The sequence below is a fragment of the Diadema antillarum genome, unplaced genomic scaffold, assembly GCF_040938485.1.
Source record: "Diadema antillarum isolate AM-2024a unplaced genomic scaffold, OU_Dant_1.0 seq00001316_RagTag, whole genome shotgun sequence".
Lineage (NCBI taxonomy): Eukaryota > Metazoa > Echinodermata > Echinoidea > Diadematoida > Diadematidae > Diadema > Diadema antillarum.
Window position 1 is genome coordinate 873,267 of NW_027272088.1, and position 16,632 is coordinate 889,898.

Below are 16,632 nucleotides of genomic sequence, written 5' to 3' on the forward strand. Positions count from 1 at the left end.
ATTTCCAGAAAAACTGCACTCCCATAGAGATAACACGTAAACTGGTCAAATTTGACAATATTACTTTCAATCCATTTTTACGAGGTGATACCGTTATCCAATCAAAATATACTTACGTTATGTTTGAAAGAACATTAAATAAGCTACATCATACTGAAATCTGGGTGAAAATTGACAAAGGACTAGTGAGTTACGCTCGAATGAACTTGAAATTTGATGACGTCATTTTGAAAATTTACTTTTTTTACTTTATTAAGAAATTTGATATCTTTTAATCATTTTGCCAGCATTGCCACCCCATGAAATAATATGTACAACTCATAAGCTTTCAAAATATGTACAGAAAATGGGGGGTCACCGTCCATCCTGACGAGTAAAATCGGATTTAAAATTGGCGGTTTTTTGGCATAGTTGCACTGTATATCGCCATTGACGCGCGCGCGGAATTTCAACTTTGACGGGCCCGTATGACGTCATATTGAATCGGATTGACTTGAAACTTGGTAGAAATATTCCTTGACATTTCAGGCAGCCGATAAGTGTGAAAAAACGGGAAATTTCTATTGCATATGAGCTGTGCGTGCGTATATGTGCGCGCGCGTACGCGTCCGTCCAATTTTTTCAATTTTTCAATAAATGCTCCAAATGATCTGAAACGTGTGCAAAAAAAATTTGAGCTCGATTGGAGCATGTCAACATTTTAACGCGCGCGTACGCGCACGGTTTGAGTGTAAACTGAAAAGTGCGAGAATGTGTAGAATACGTTTGATTTGAACTATATGTGACGTAAATTTCATTGAAAAATTCCTTTCCATTAATGAGATATTAATGAAAATGTGTTTTCATATAATGACGTCATAGTGACGTCACGGTCCATTGATCACAATGATTTTACAAAATCTGTCGTCTTTGTGACATGATACATATATGGTATAATTTTGAAATTGATAGGCAGAGGACTTTCTGAGTTAATCTCTGCACAACTTTTGTCCAGAAACTAGAGATTGTAATTTGTCATCACTGACAAATTAAGGTGATCCGATTTTTTTTTTAATCAATGATTCGAGGTCTGATCGCAATAGGCAACACCATACAGGTTTCATCTGTGTTTAGAGACATTGGTTGTGTGATGTTTGGATTCTCATTTAGAAATGGGAGTCAAATCTGTCATCTTTGGTTCCAAATTCTGTATACACTAGATAACGAAGATACAGCAACAAATATATAATTTAGGCATGACCATACAGGTTTCATCTGTGTTTAGGGACATTCGCCGTGTGATATTCGGAATCTCATATAGAAAAGCGAGTCAGATCTGCCATCTTTGGTACCATATTCCGTATAACACGTCATAATAAAGAGACAGAATGAAGTATATTTGACCACTGACCTCACTTTGCACAGCCAGGATGGCATCTAAGCAAAATGTGGTTATTTTGTAAAATGATTCTTGTAACATGGTCTTTGCGTGTGCAAAATACGGAAGAGACAGGACATGCATTCACTAAGATACAGAATGAAACATTTATGACCTTTGACCCTAATTTACATACCCAAGATGGTGTCTGATCAAGAAGTTGTTATTTTATGAAATAATGTACGTGACATGAACTAAACATGTGCAAAATTTGAGGGTGATAGACGCTGTTTTTCTTGAGTTATTGCAAAGAAAGTTGCAGAAAGAAAAGAAACATCTCAATACATTGAAGATAAGCTTTAAATTCAACCACGTTTTTTAACGTGATCCCGACATCGTATGAAAAAACGAAGGGTAAAATACAATAGCCCAAAGTCTCAGCTACAACATATTAAGATCTGGGAGAAATTCACCGAAGCATAAGTGAGCTATTGCTCGAAAAAGATTGTCATAGCTTCATTCGCAGAAAAACTGCACTCCCATAGAGATAACACGTCATAATGAAGATACAGAAAGAAGAATATATGACCTTTGACCCCACTTTGCACAGACATGATGGCATCTGAGCAAAAAGTGGTTATTTTGTGAAATGATTCTTGTAACATGGTCTTTGCGTGTGCAAAATATGGGAGAGATAGGACATGTATTCACCAAGATACAGGATAAAACATTTATGACCTTTGACCCTAATTTACATACCCAAGATGGTGTCCGATCAAGTAATTGTTATTTTATGAAATAATGTACGTGACATGAACAAAACATGTGCAAAATATGGGATTAATAGCCATTGTTGTTTTTCATCTATTGCACAGAAAGTAGTAGAAAGAAAGAAAAATAAAGAAAAAATTATGTTATTTTTATAGAAATTTGAAGGAGAAGCATGAAAAAATCAGAAAAAGATAAAGTTAGGAAAGGAGATTAAGACTAACTAAAGAAAAAAAAAAGGGAAAAAAGTGTTCAAAAAAAAAACTGGCAGGGGTGAGCATCGAACCAGGGACCTTAGGATTACGAGTCGGATGCGCTATGCAATGACCTATTTCATGCTCCATAGGCCCTGTGTATTAAGCAAAATGACGCTGCATCGAAGCCACATGCAAGTTTTCAACCAAATTTTTCGATGTGATACCAACGATGTATGAAAAAATGGAGGTCACACTTACGATAGCCCAAAGTCTCAGCTACAACATACTAAAATCTGGGAGAAATTCACCGAAGCATAGGTGAGCTAGTGCTCGAAAAAGAGAGTCATGTCAATTTTCACTGCCAGAAAAACTGCTCTCCCATAGAGATAACACGTAAACTGGTCAAATTTTACAAGGATACATTCAATCCATTTTTACGAGGTGATGACGTTATCCAATCAAAATGTTGTTATTACATTGATGAAAGAACATTTCATAAGCTACAACATACTGAAATCTGGGTGAAAATTGGCGAAATTTAAGTGAGATACGCTCGAGTGAATTTGAAATTTGATGACGTCATTTGGAAAATTTACTTTGTTTACTTTATTAAGAAATTTGATATCTTTTAATCATTTTTTCAGTATCGCCAACCCATGAAATGACATGTACAACTCATCAGCTTTCAGAATATGTCAAGAAAATGGGGGGTCACCGTCCATCCTGACGAGTAAAATCCGATTTAAAATTGGCGTTTTTTTGGCATAGTTGCACAGTGTATCCCCATTGACGCACGCGCGGAATTTTGAATTTGACGGGCCCGTATGACGTCATATTGAGTCGGATCGACTTGAAACTTGATAGAAATATTCCTTGACATTGTGGACATCCGATCCGTGTGAAAAAACTGAAAATTTCTATTGCATATGAGCTGTGCGTGCGTATATGCGCGCGCGCGTACGCGTCCGTCCGATTTTTTCAATTTTTCAAAAAATGCTCCAAATGGTCTGAAACGTGTGCAAAAAATATTTGAGCTCGATTTGAGCATACAAATATTTCAACGCGCGCGTACGCGCACGTACCAAGAGAAAATTTGAATTTTGAGAATATGAGTAGAATGCGCATAACTCGAAATATATGTGACGTAAATTTCATTGAAAAACTTCATTCCATTAATGAGATATGATTGAGAATGTGTTTTCATATAATGACGTCATAGTGACGTCACGGTCGACTGATCACTTTGATTTTAGTTCGATTGCCGTCTTTGGGACACGATACATACATGGTATAAGTTTGAACTTGATAGGCAGAGTACTTTCTGAGCTAACCTCTGCACAACTTTTGGGGAGAAATAAAGAAAGAAGAAGAAGAAGAAGAAGAAAGAATCCGTACAGATACAATAGGTGATCCGAGAGGATACTCGGATCACCTAACAAAGAATCAGTACAGATACAGAAGGTGATCCGAGAGGATACTCGGATCACCTAACTAGAGATTGTAATTTGTCATCACTGACAAATTAAGGTGATCCGATTTTTTTTTTTAAAATCAATGATTCGAGTCCTGATACTGCAAAGTCTCAGCTACAACATATTAAAATCTGAGAGAAATTCACCGAAGCATAAGCAAGATAGTGCTCGATAAAGAGAGTCATGTCAATTTTCACATCTAAAAAATTCCCTCCCATAGAGATAACACGTCATAGCGAACATAGAAAAAGAAGTACATATGACCTTTGACCCCACTTTGCACAGACAAGATGGCATCTGAGCAAAAAGTGGTTATTTTATGAAATGATCCCTGTAACATGGTCTTTACGTGTGCAAAATATGGGAAAGATAGGACCTGTATTCACCAAGATACAGGATGAAACATCTATGACCTTTGACCCTAATTTACATACCCAAGATGGTGTCTGATCAAGTAGTTGTTATTTTATGAAATAATGTTCGTGACATGAACTAAAGATGTGCAAAATATGGTGGTGATAGGGTATGTTTTTCTTGATTTATTGCACATAAAGTTGCAAAAAGAAAGAAATATTTCAATACATCGAAGATAAACTTTAATTTCAACCAAGTTTTTTCACGTGATCCCGACAATGTATGAAGAAACGAAGGGCACACTTACGATAGCTCTCCGTCTCAGCTACAACATGTTAAAATCTTAGAGAAATTCACCGAAGCATAAGTGAGCTAGTGCTCGATAAAGATAGTCATGTCAATTTTCATTTCCATAAAAATTGCACTCCCGTAGAGATTACACGTAAACTGGTCAAATTTGACAAGGTTACCTTCAATCCATTTTTTCGAGGTAATGTCGTCATCAAATCAAAATTGTGTAATTACATAAATGAAAGATCGTTTCATAACCTACAACATATTGAAATTTGGGTGAAAATTGGGAAAGGATAAGTGAGATAGGCTCGAGTAAACTTGAAATTTGATGACGTCATTTTGAATATTTTCTTTTTTAACTTTATTAAGAAATTTGATATCTTTTAATCATTTTGTTAGCATAGCCAGCCCATGAAATTACATGTACAACTCATCAGCTTTCAGAATATGTAAAGAAAATGGGTGGTCACCGTCCATTCTGACGAGTAAAATCCGATTTAAAATTGGCGGTTTTTTAGCATAGTTGCACTGTGTATCCCCATTGACGCACGCGCGGAATTTTGAATTTGACGGGCCCGTATGACGTCATATTGATTCGGATCGACTTGAAACTTGGTAGAAATATTCCTTGACATTTTGGACATCCGATCCGTGTGAAAAAATTGAAAATTTCTATTTTATATTAGCTGTGCGTGCGAATATGTGCGCGCGCGTACGCGTCCGTCCAATTTTTTCAATTTTTCAAAAAATGCTCCAAATGGTCTGAAACGTGTGCAAAAAAAATTTGAGCTCGATTTGAGCATACAAATATTTCAACGCGCGCGTACGCGCGCGTTTTGAGATAAGAATAAATTTTGAGAATATGAGTAGAATCCACTTGACTTGAAATATATGTGACGTAAATTTCATTGAAATATTCCATTCCATTAATGCGATATTCATGAAAATGTGTTTTCATATAATGACGTCATAGTGACGTCACGGTCGACTGATCACTATGATTTTACTTGCGCTGTCGTCCTTGCGACATGATACATATATGGTATGAGTCTGACATTGAGAGGCAATGCACTTTGTGAGCTAACCTCTGCACAACTTTTGAGGAGAAATAAAGAAGAAACTTAGAGATTGTAATTTGTCATCACTGACAAATTAAGGTGATCCGATCTTTTTTTTAATCAATGATTCAAGTCCTGATCGCAATAGGCATGACCATGCAGGTTTCATCTGTGGTCAGAGACATTGGCCGTGTGATGTTTGGATTCTCATTTAGAAAAGGGAGTCATATCTGCTATCTGGTACCAAATCTGTATACACTATAACGAAGATACAACAAGTACATATGACCTTTGACCCCACTTTGCACAACCTAGATGGCATCTGAGCAAAAAGTGGTTATTTTGTGAAATGATTCTTGTAACATGATCTTTGCGTGTGTAAAATATGGGAAAGATAAGACATGTATTCACCAAGATACAGGATGAAACATTTGTGACCTTTGACCCTAATTTACATACCCAAGATGTTGTCCGATCAAGTAGTTGTTATTTTATGAAATAATGTACGTGACATGAACTAAACATGTGCAAAATATGGGAGTGATAGGGGCTGTTTTTCTTGAGTTATTGCAAAGAAAGTTGCAGAAACATAGAAATATCTCAATACATCGAAGATAAGCTTTAATTTCAACCAAGTTTTTTAACATGATTCCGACATTGTATGAAGAAAGGAAGGCACACATTCGATAGCGCACAGTCTCAGCTACAACATATTAAAATCGAGGAGAAATTCACCGAAGGGTAAGTGAGCTAGTGCTCGATAAAGACAATCATGTCAATTTTCACATTTAAAAAAATTCCCTCCCATAGAGATACCACGTCATAACGAAGATAAAGAAAGAAGTACATATGACCTTTGACACAACTTTGCATAGACAAGATGACATCTGAGCAAGAAGTAGTTAATTTGTGAAATGATCCTTGTAACTTGGTCTTTACGTGTGCAAAATATGGGAAAGATAGGATATGTATTCACCAAGATACAGGATGAAACATTTATGACCTTTGACCCTAATTTACATACCCAAGATGGCGTCTGATCAAGTAGTTGTTATTTTATGAAATAATGTTCGTGACATGAACTAAACATGTGCAAAATATGGTGGTGATAGGGAATGTTTTTCTTGAGTTATTGCATATAAAGTTGCAAAAAGAAAGAAATATTTCAATACATCGAAGATAAATTTTAATTTCAACCAAGTTTTTTGACGTGATCCCGACATCGTATGAAAAAACGAAGGGCGCACTTACGATAGCCCAAAGTCTCCGCTACAACATATCAAAATCTTGTAGAAATTCACCGAAGCATAGGTGAGCTAGTGCTCGATAAAGATAGTAATGTCAATTTTCATTTCCAGAAAAACTGCACTGCCATAGAGATTACACGTAAACTGGTCAAATTTGACAAGGTTACTTTCAATCCATTTTTACGAGGTGATGCCGTCATTAAATCAAAATTGTGTTTTTACATTTATGAAAGAACATTTCATAAGCTTCAACATATTGAAATTTGGGTGAAAAATGGCAAAGGATAAGTGAGATACGCTCGAGTAAACTTGGAATTTGATGACGTCATTTTGAAAATTTACTTTTTTGACTTTATTAAGAAATTTGATATCTTTTAATCATTTTGTCAGCATAGCCAACCCATGAAATAACATGTACAACTCATCAGCTTTCAGAATATGTCAAGAAAATGGGGGGTCACCGTCCATCCTGACGAGTAAAATCCGATTTAAAATTGGCGGTTGTTTGGCATAGTTGCACTGTGTATCCCCATTGACGCACGCGCGGAATTTTGAGTTTGACGGGCCCGTATGACGTCATATTGAGTCGGATTGACTTGAAACTTGGTAGAAATATTCCTTGACATTTTGGACATCCCATCCGTGTAAAAAAACTGAAAATTTCTATTGCATACTAGCTGTGCGTGCGAATATGTGCGCGCGCGTACGCGTCCGTCCAATTTTTTCAATTTTTCAAAAAATGCTCCAAATGATCTGAAACGTGTGCAAAAAAATTTTGAGCTCGATTTGAGCATACAAATATTTCAACGCGCGCGTACGCGCGCGTTTTAAGATAAATATGAATTTTTGAGAAAATGAGTAGAACCCGCTTGACTTGAAATATATGTGACGTAATTTACATTAAAAAATTCCATTCCATTTATGAGATATGCATGAAAATGTGTTTTCATATAATGACGTCATAGTGACGTCACGGTCGACTGATCACTATGATTTTACTTGAGCTGTCGTCTTTGCGACATGATACATATATGGTATAAGTTTGACATTGATAGGCAATGCACTTTCTGAGCTAACTCTTGCACAACTTTTGCGGAGAAATAAAGAAATAAAGAAAGAAGAATAAAGAATCAGTACAGATACAGAAGGTGATCCGAGAGGATACTCGGATCACCTAATAAAGAATCAGTACAGATACAATAGGTGATCCGAAGGATACTCGGATCACCTAATAAGTTTGTTCAGTCCGAAAATTAGAAGAAGGAGCGAACCAACGAACTCTCTTTTGGTTGCATATTAACGAACTTTCGAATAACGACTCCCCTTTTTTCATATTTGGATCAACGAACCGTCGGAATAATGAACCGTATTCCATTTTGAACCTTCAGAATAATGAACCTTATCTCATTTTCAGATTAATAAACCTTCGCAATAACGAACCTTCGGAATAATGAACCTCACTACAAATTCGGATTAACGAACCTTCGATATAAGGATCCTTATTTCATTTTCTGATCAACAAACATTCGGAATAATGTACCTTACCTCATTTTCGGTTAAACGAACTTTCGGATTAATTCGAAATTACCTATAACGAACCTTCAGAATAGCGGACTGTAACGGGTTTGAAGAAGTATAATGATTCAAACCTGGCGCAAAGGAAATAAAAGCAAACTAGAGATTGTAATTTGTCATCACTGACAAATTAAGGTGATCCGATCTTTTTTTTTATCAATGATTCGAGTCCTGATACTGCAAAGTCTCAGCTACAACATATTAAAATCTGAGAGAAATTCACCGAAGCATAAGTAAGATAGTGCTCGATAAAGAGAGTCATGTCAATTTTCACATCTAAAAAAATTCCCTCCCATAGAGATAACACGTCATAGCGAAGATAGAAAAAGAAGTACATGTGACCTTTGACCTCACTTTGCACAGACAAGATGGCATCTGAGCAAAAAGTGGTTATTTTGTGAAATGATCCTTGTTACATGGTCTTTGTGTGTGCAAAATATGGGAAAGATAGGACATGAATTCACCAAGATACAGGATGAAACATTTATGACCTTTGACCCTAATTTACATACCCAAGATGGTGTCTGATCAAGTAGTTGTTATTTTATGAAATAATGTACGTGACATGAACTAAACATGTGCAAAATATGGGATTGATAGCCATTGTTGTTGTTCATCTATTGCACAGAAAGTAGTAGAAAGAAAGAAAAATAAAGAAAAAAATATGTTATTTTATAGAAATTTGAAGGAGAAGCATAAAAAAATCAGAAAAAGATAAAGTTAGGAAGGGAGATTAAGACTAACTAAAGAAAAAGAAGAAAAAAAGTGTTTAAAAAAATGAAAAAAAAATATTGGCAGGGGTGAGCCTCGAACCAGGGACCTTAGGATTACGAGTCGGATGCGCTATGCAATGACCTATTTCATGCTCCATAGGCCCTGTGTATTAAGCAAAATGACGCTGCATCGAAGCCACGTGCCATTTTCAACCAAGTTTTTCGACGTGATGCCGACGTCGTATGAAAAAATGAAGGGCACACTTACGATAGCCCAAAGTCTCAGCTACAACATACTAGAATCTGGGAAAAATTCACCGAAGCAAAAGTGAGCTAGTGCTCGAAAAAGAGAGTCATGTCAATTTTCACTGCCAGAAAAACTGCTCTCCCATAGAGATAACACGTAAACTGGTCAAATTCTACAAGGATACATTCAATCCATTTTTACGAGGCGATGACGTCATCCAATCAAAATGTTGTTTTTACATTAATGAAAGAACATTTCATAAGCTACAACATACTGAAATATGGGAGAAAATTGGCAGAGGATAAGTGAGATACGCTCGAGTAAACTTGTAATTTGATGACGTCATTTTGAAAATTTACTTTTTTTACTTTATTAAGAAATTTGATATCTTTTAATCATTTTGTCAGCATTGCCTACCCATGAAATGACATGTACAACTCATCAGCTTTCAATATATGTAAAGAAAATGGGGGGTCACCGTCCATCCTGACGAGTAAAATCGGATTTAAAATTGGCAGTTTTTTGGCATAGTTGCACTGTATATCGCCATTGACGCGCGCGCGGAATTTCAACTTTGACGGCCCCGTATGACGTCATATTGAGTCGGATTGACTTGAAACGTGGTATAAATATTCCTTGACATTTCAGACATGCGATCAAAGTGAAAAAACTGGAAATTTCAATTGCATATGAGCTGTGCGTGCGTATATGCGCGCGCGCGTACGCGTCCGTCCGATTTTTTCAATTTTTCAAAAAATGCTCCAAATGGTCTGAAACGTGTGCAAAAAAATTTTGAGCTCGATTGGAGCATACAAATATTTCAACGCGCGCGTACGCGCACGTTTTAAGAGAAAATATGAATTTTGAGAACATGAGTAGAATGCGCATAACTTTAAATATATGTGACGTAAATTTCATTGAAAAATTCTATTTCATTAATGAGATATGATTGAGAATGTGTTTTCATATAATGACGTCATAGTGACGTCACGGTCGACTGATCACAATGATACATTAGATTTGCCGTCTTTGGGACATGATGCATACATGATATAATTTTGAAATTGACAGGCAGCGGACTTTCTGAGCTAACCTCTGCACAACTTTTGAGGAGAAATAAAGAAGAAAAACAAAGAATCCGTACAGATACAGAAGGTGATCCGAGAGGATACTCGGATCACCTAACAAACAAACACCCACCAAAAAAACAAAACAAAAACTAGAGATTGTAATTTGTCATCACCGACAAATTAAGGTGATCCGATTTTTTTTTATCAATGATTCGAGTCCTGATCGCAATAGGCATGACCATACAAGTTTCATCTCTGTTTAGAGACATTGGCCGTGTGATGTTTGCATTCTCATTTAGAAAAGGGAGTCATATCTGCCATCTTTGGTACCAAATTCTGTATACACTGAATAACGAAGATACAGCAATGAATACATATGACCTTTGACCCACCTTTGCACTCCCAAGATTGCATCTGATGAAATAGTGGTTATTTTGTGAAATGATTCTCGCGACATCGTCTATACGTGTGAAAAATATGGGAAAGATAGGACAGGTATTCACTAAGATACAAGATGAAACATTTATGACCTTTGACCCTAATTTACATACCCAAGATGTTGTCCGATCTAGTAGTTGTTATTTTATGAAATAATGTACGAGACATGAACTAAACATGTGCAAAATATGGGGGTGATAGGGCGTGTTTTTCTTGAGTTATTGCAAAGAAAGTTGCAGAAAGAAAGAAATATCTCAATACATAGAAGATAAGCTTTAATTTCAACCAATTTTTTATCGTCATCCCGACATCGTATGAAAAAACAAAGGAAACAAAACGATAGCGCAAAGTCTCAGCTACAACATATTAAAATCTGGGAGAAATTCACCGAAGGGTAAGTGAGCTAGTGCTCGATAAAGACAATCATGTCAATTTTCACATTAAAGAAAATTCCCTCCCATAGAGATAACACGTCATAACGAAGATACAAAAAGAAGTACATATGACCTTTGACCTCAATTTGTACAGACAAGATGGCATCTGAGTAAAAAGTGGTTATTTTGTGAAATAATCCTTGTAACATGGTCTTTGCGTATGCAAAATATGGGAAAGATAGGACATGTATTCACTAAGATACAGGGTGAAACACTTATGACCTTTGACCCTAATTTACATACCCAAGATGGTGTCCGATCAAGTAGTTGTTATTTTATGAAATAATTCGAGTGACATGAACTAAATATGTGCAAAATATAGAAGTGATAGAGGCCGTTTTTCTTGAGTTATTGCAAAGAAAGTTGCAGAAAGAAAGAAATATCTCAATACATCGAAGATAAGCCTGAATTTCAACCCAATTTTTTGACGTGATTCTGACATCGTATGAAAAAACAAAGGGCACACTTACGGTAGCGTAAAGTCTCAGCTACAACATATTAAAATCTGGGAGAAATTTACCGAAGCTTAAGTGAGCTAGTGCTCGATAAAGATAGTCATGTCAATTTTCATTTCCAGAAAAACTGCACTCCCATAGAGATAACACGTAAACTGGTCAAATTTGACAAGATTACTTTTAATCCATTTTTACGAGGTGATACCGTTATCCAATCAAAATATTGTAATTTTATGTTTGAAAGAACATTAAATAAGCTACATCATACTGAAATCTGGGTGAAAATTGACAAAGGACTAGTGAGATATGCTCGAATGAACTTGAAATTTGATGACGTCATTTTGAAAATTTACTTTTTTTATTTTATTAAGAAATTTGATATCTTTTAATCATTTTGTCAGCATTGCCACCCCATGAAATGACATGTACAACTCATCAGCTTTCAAAATATGTACAGAAAATGGGGGGTCACCGTCCATCCTGACGAGTAAAATCGGATTTAAAATTGGCAGTTTTTTGGCATAGTTGCACTGTATATCGCCATTGACGCGCGCGCGGAATTTCAACTTTGACGGGCCCGTATGACGTCATATTGAGTCGGATTGATTTGAAACTTGGTATAAATATTCCTTAACATTTCAGACAGCCGATCAAAGTGAAAAAACTGGAAAATTCAATTGCACATGAGCTGTGCGTGCGTATATGCGCGCGCGCGTACGCGTCCGTCCGATTTTTTCAATTTTTCAAAAAATGCTCCAAATGGTCTGAAACGTGTGCAAAAAAATTTTGAGCTCGATTGGAGCATACAAATATTTCAACGCGCGCGTACGCGCACGTTTTAAGAGAAAATATGAATTTTGAGAACATGAGTAGAATGCGCATAATTTGAAATATATGTGACGTAAATTTCATTGAAAAATTTCATTCCATTAATGAGATATGATTGAGAATGTGTTTTCATATAATGACGTCATAGTGACGTCACGGTCCACTGATCACAATGATACATTAGATTTGTCGTCTTTGGGACATGATGCATACATGGTATAATTTTGAAATTGATAGGCAGCGGACTTTCTGAGCTAACCTCTGCACAACTTTTGCGGAGAAATAAAGAAAGAAAGAAGAAGAAAGAATCCGTACAGATACAGAAGGTGATCCGAAGGATACTCGGATCACCTAACGAGTAACAGAAATATACCGATTAAATATTCACATTGCGTGATACCCAACCCCCATCAAGTAAAAAGCCATTTCATCAACCTGCCCTGCACCTTTGCTGTTAAACAGGTGCATAGAATTAAAAATATGTTTGTAAACCTCTGTAGACAACTTAGTAGCAGTATTTTGAATCTTTTGTTTGCACACACCTTGAGGTAATACAGAGCCCTACACCCGATCCCGCGATATGCAGTAGTATCTAAAGAGTTCAAGGAGATGGATTAGCGTTTTCTCGGAAAACGCGTGACGTCATTATATTTTTGCGAAATGTCGCAGCTGTTAGACTGCTCTATTGTTTGTTTTGTTACGCGTTGATATTGTGCCCGAGCAGATAATCTGTGGCATGCATTGACTGAGATCTCAGTGTGCAAAGTGGCGGGTTTAACAAGAAGAATCTATTATTATGTGCAGAAGACATGCGGATGTTTACTTGCATGGAGTAGGTTCTCTACGGTCCGGCTCTTTCACAGCCATTCAGGAACCGCAGACGAAATGACTGTCTTTCCCCCTCTCTCTCCGTCGTGATTTAGGATATTTGACCCCAAATGTCAGTAACAGCAGACATGCAGTAAAAATACCTGTGTCATTATGTGTACCAACAAATGAGCTCTGTGGCTTTGGGGTCATGAAAATCATCTCCATCAGTGCGGGCTTCTGCATTTTTCCTAATACCGAACAAGTTCGTCGAGTATTGTATGTCCTGTGCGTGATTTGAACGGTTTGACGACTTCCACGCACGATACATCGCAATTTCCTCTTGTACTGAATAGTGTTGACGGTGAAATTTTGTAGTGCTTTGTTAGACGGGCATTAAAGATTCTTTTCGCCGAAGTGCTTCTGTTGAACGATGCAATCGCAATTTCACTGGTGTGTTTTCGTCACTCTTGTCGTGCTAGCGTTGATTCCGATTTCTCCAAGCAGCGGAGAGATTCCAGTTCAGCAACGAGGTGAGTGAGACAAGCGAGAGCTGAGGTGATCGAGTGAGGTATGATCTTATCCGTATACTCCTTAACACGAACGACAGAAGAGAATGAAGTCAGTCTTTCCCCTGAGCAGTCATCATGGCTGTTGATATCTTTATATTGTGATCATATGGAACTTTGAGCATTTTTCATTAAGTTGTTGCATCCTGGATGGCTTGCCACTCGGAATGAGGAGGGTCCGCGCCGATATTAATGTACCCTTCTGTGCGCTCTCGGATCTTTTCGACGCTGTTTTAATAATGTCATAGTGATTTTGCCTGACAATGTTTTGAATTGTCAATGTAATTGGTAAAATGACGTCGCTCACTCTCACCTCAATGTTGGTGCGTTTCCTTGGATAAAACCTGTTATATTCTTATGTTGAACATACTCAATGAAGAACTAAGATAATGGTAACAACAATAATAGAATGATATCAGTGTTATCATCGTCAATACACACTTGAGAGTGCCTCAAGCTATACGTGGGTTCGATATGATAATATGACCACGACAGCGTCATGATCAGGGATCAGCACTGTGACGCAAAGTATAGATCGTTGATTTGAATCAAAAGGTATGGTGGGATTCAAATTCTGCCCTGCTGATGAGCGTCCATGCTTGGACAAGATACATATTTGCCTACAATGTCCCCTTTTACCCATCAGGTGTGTAAATGGGTAGATTGCACTCCTTAAATACATTGATAGAGCAGCATCTACGATGAAGGGGACAGAGTCTGGATAATTAATAAGACCATATTAATATCATTATTGGGAAAAAACTACTTCTTATCGGAATGTCAGTGATTACTCTGCTATTCACAGTCATGGTATACATGTATTTTGACTGAACACCTTGAATCAACAGATGGTGAATGTGTCACGTGCGAAGAAAATGACCAGTGGGCCGAGAAGGTTCGTCAAATGGAGCACAGAGCAGCTTATCTGGACAAACAGGTACGTGGATATACTTTGAATGTGATACAGTGGACTCCCGTTATGACGAAGTCCTCGGGACCAGCAGTTTTCTTTCGTTATATCGAAATTTTGTCATAACTGAACAAATAAACAATTATATAAAAAAAAAAAACAACATAGAACGGATAATGTTGCGGCCTGAATTTTTACTTCGTTGTAATCGGAATTTCGCTATAATGGGAGTGCACTGAAATCATGATACAGGCATTGGTGAACAATTACAAGAGTTGCGTATCACAATTGTTTTCAAATGTTTATATCTTTTACTTGTGTACAAACAACCTTGCCAACAACCGTTGTATAAGAATGAAGGGAAATTGTCTTTCGGGGAGAGCGTATATAGTTACAAAGGTTTCATTTATAGCTGTTACTCATGGTGAATGAGATCCTGTTTTGCTTGATCAGATTCTGAATTATTACCAACACCAGTGAAAATGAAGGAAGTGACCTTTGATTTTAACTTGGTGTTCATGACAGGTTGAGCATGCGATCTTATTAACGGAGAGTATATAACGGCGAGCAATGAAGAAAACCTCTGTAACTATTTTCTAACTTGTTACAAGCATTTGGACCAGCTTACTAAAATACATTCAAATCTATGGATGATATTCCTCTGAGGGCCTGATACCATACCATCAGTTTGTCCATGCTCAATCCATTTCAATTCTCGGGACCCAGCTTGCATGAATGCATTGGTTGTTGCTCTGTCGGGTAAATTTTCTCGTCAGGAACAACCTTTGTTAATGTATGCATATGCATGGATTTGAATACAGTAAACTGGTTCATCGAAGTTTTCTTCGATTGTTTGGAATGCCCTGTGCATAAATTAGTATAAGGGTGTGCCAAATCGGGAAAGTCGTCGACAAGTCTTGGAGTTGTCAAAGTTGCATTATCAAGAAGTGTGTTATGTGTCAGATTCGAATAGGCCCTATAGATGAAAGTATTTGGAGATGGATTAATAATTAACAAAGAGATGCTGGTATATTCAAATTATATGCATGCCTTTAACACAAAATATTTGCTCCGGACAGCTATAGAAGACTTACACGAGACTTTCCCGGATTTGGCAAGAACTTGTACACGGAAATGGGGGTGCTGTGTTATATATATTGCTCGTTACAAGGTGTATGCCCAGGGGAGAAATCATAGAGTTGACAACATTTGTAGACAGAAGTCTATGTCACAGAGACATAATTTATGATGATAAATCTAGTACTGACAGGAAAACAAAAAGAGATTAGTATCTTGAAGACAGGTAACGATAAAATTGTTTTCAAAAGGTACACTAATGTATCAATAATAAATGATTGTAAATCTGATCAAACGAAGAATGATGACTTGGATTCGGACATTCAATAGTACATAGACAACTTTAAGAGGGCTTTCAGTTTTACGTATAACTTTTCTCTTGGGACCGAGTTGAAAGCTATTCCATCCTCCTATTCAATTCTTGAAATGCATCTTGTATATCTATTCATTAGTCGTTGCTATTAATCATGACTGGCCGCGGGCAAGCGTTCGCGTTGTCGCGCCTAAAATGTTGAGAGACGTTTGTAAATTGTTTTATTGAATATAGACATTGTCATACTTAATCGAAGATATTTAACAGAAGCTTTAAAAAAAGACAAATATAGGCCTAAATGGTCAATTGATAATCAAAGAGAACGTTTAGCTTCTCACAATGAATCGATTACGGCCGGTAACGTACATCTGAACACTTTAGAGTCTTGAATCTTGACTCTTGATTACCATACGTTTTACAGCAGTTACCCCGAGCACTTCGACATTAAC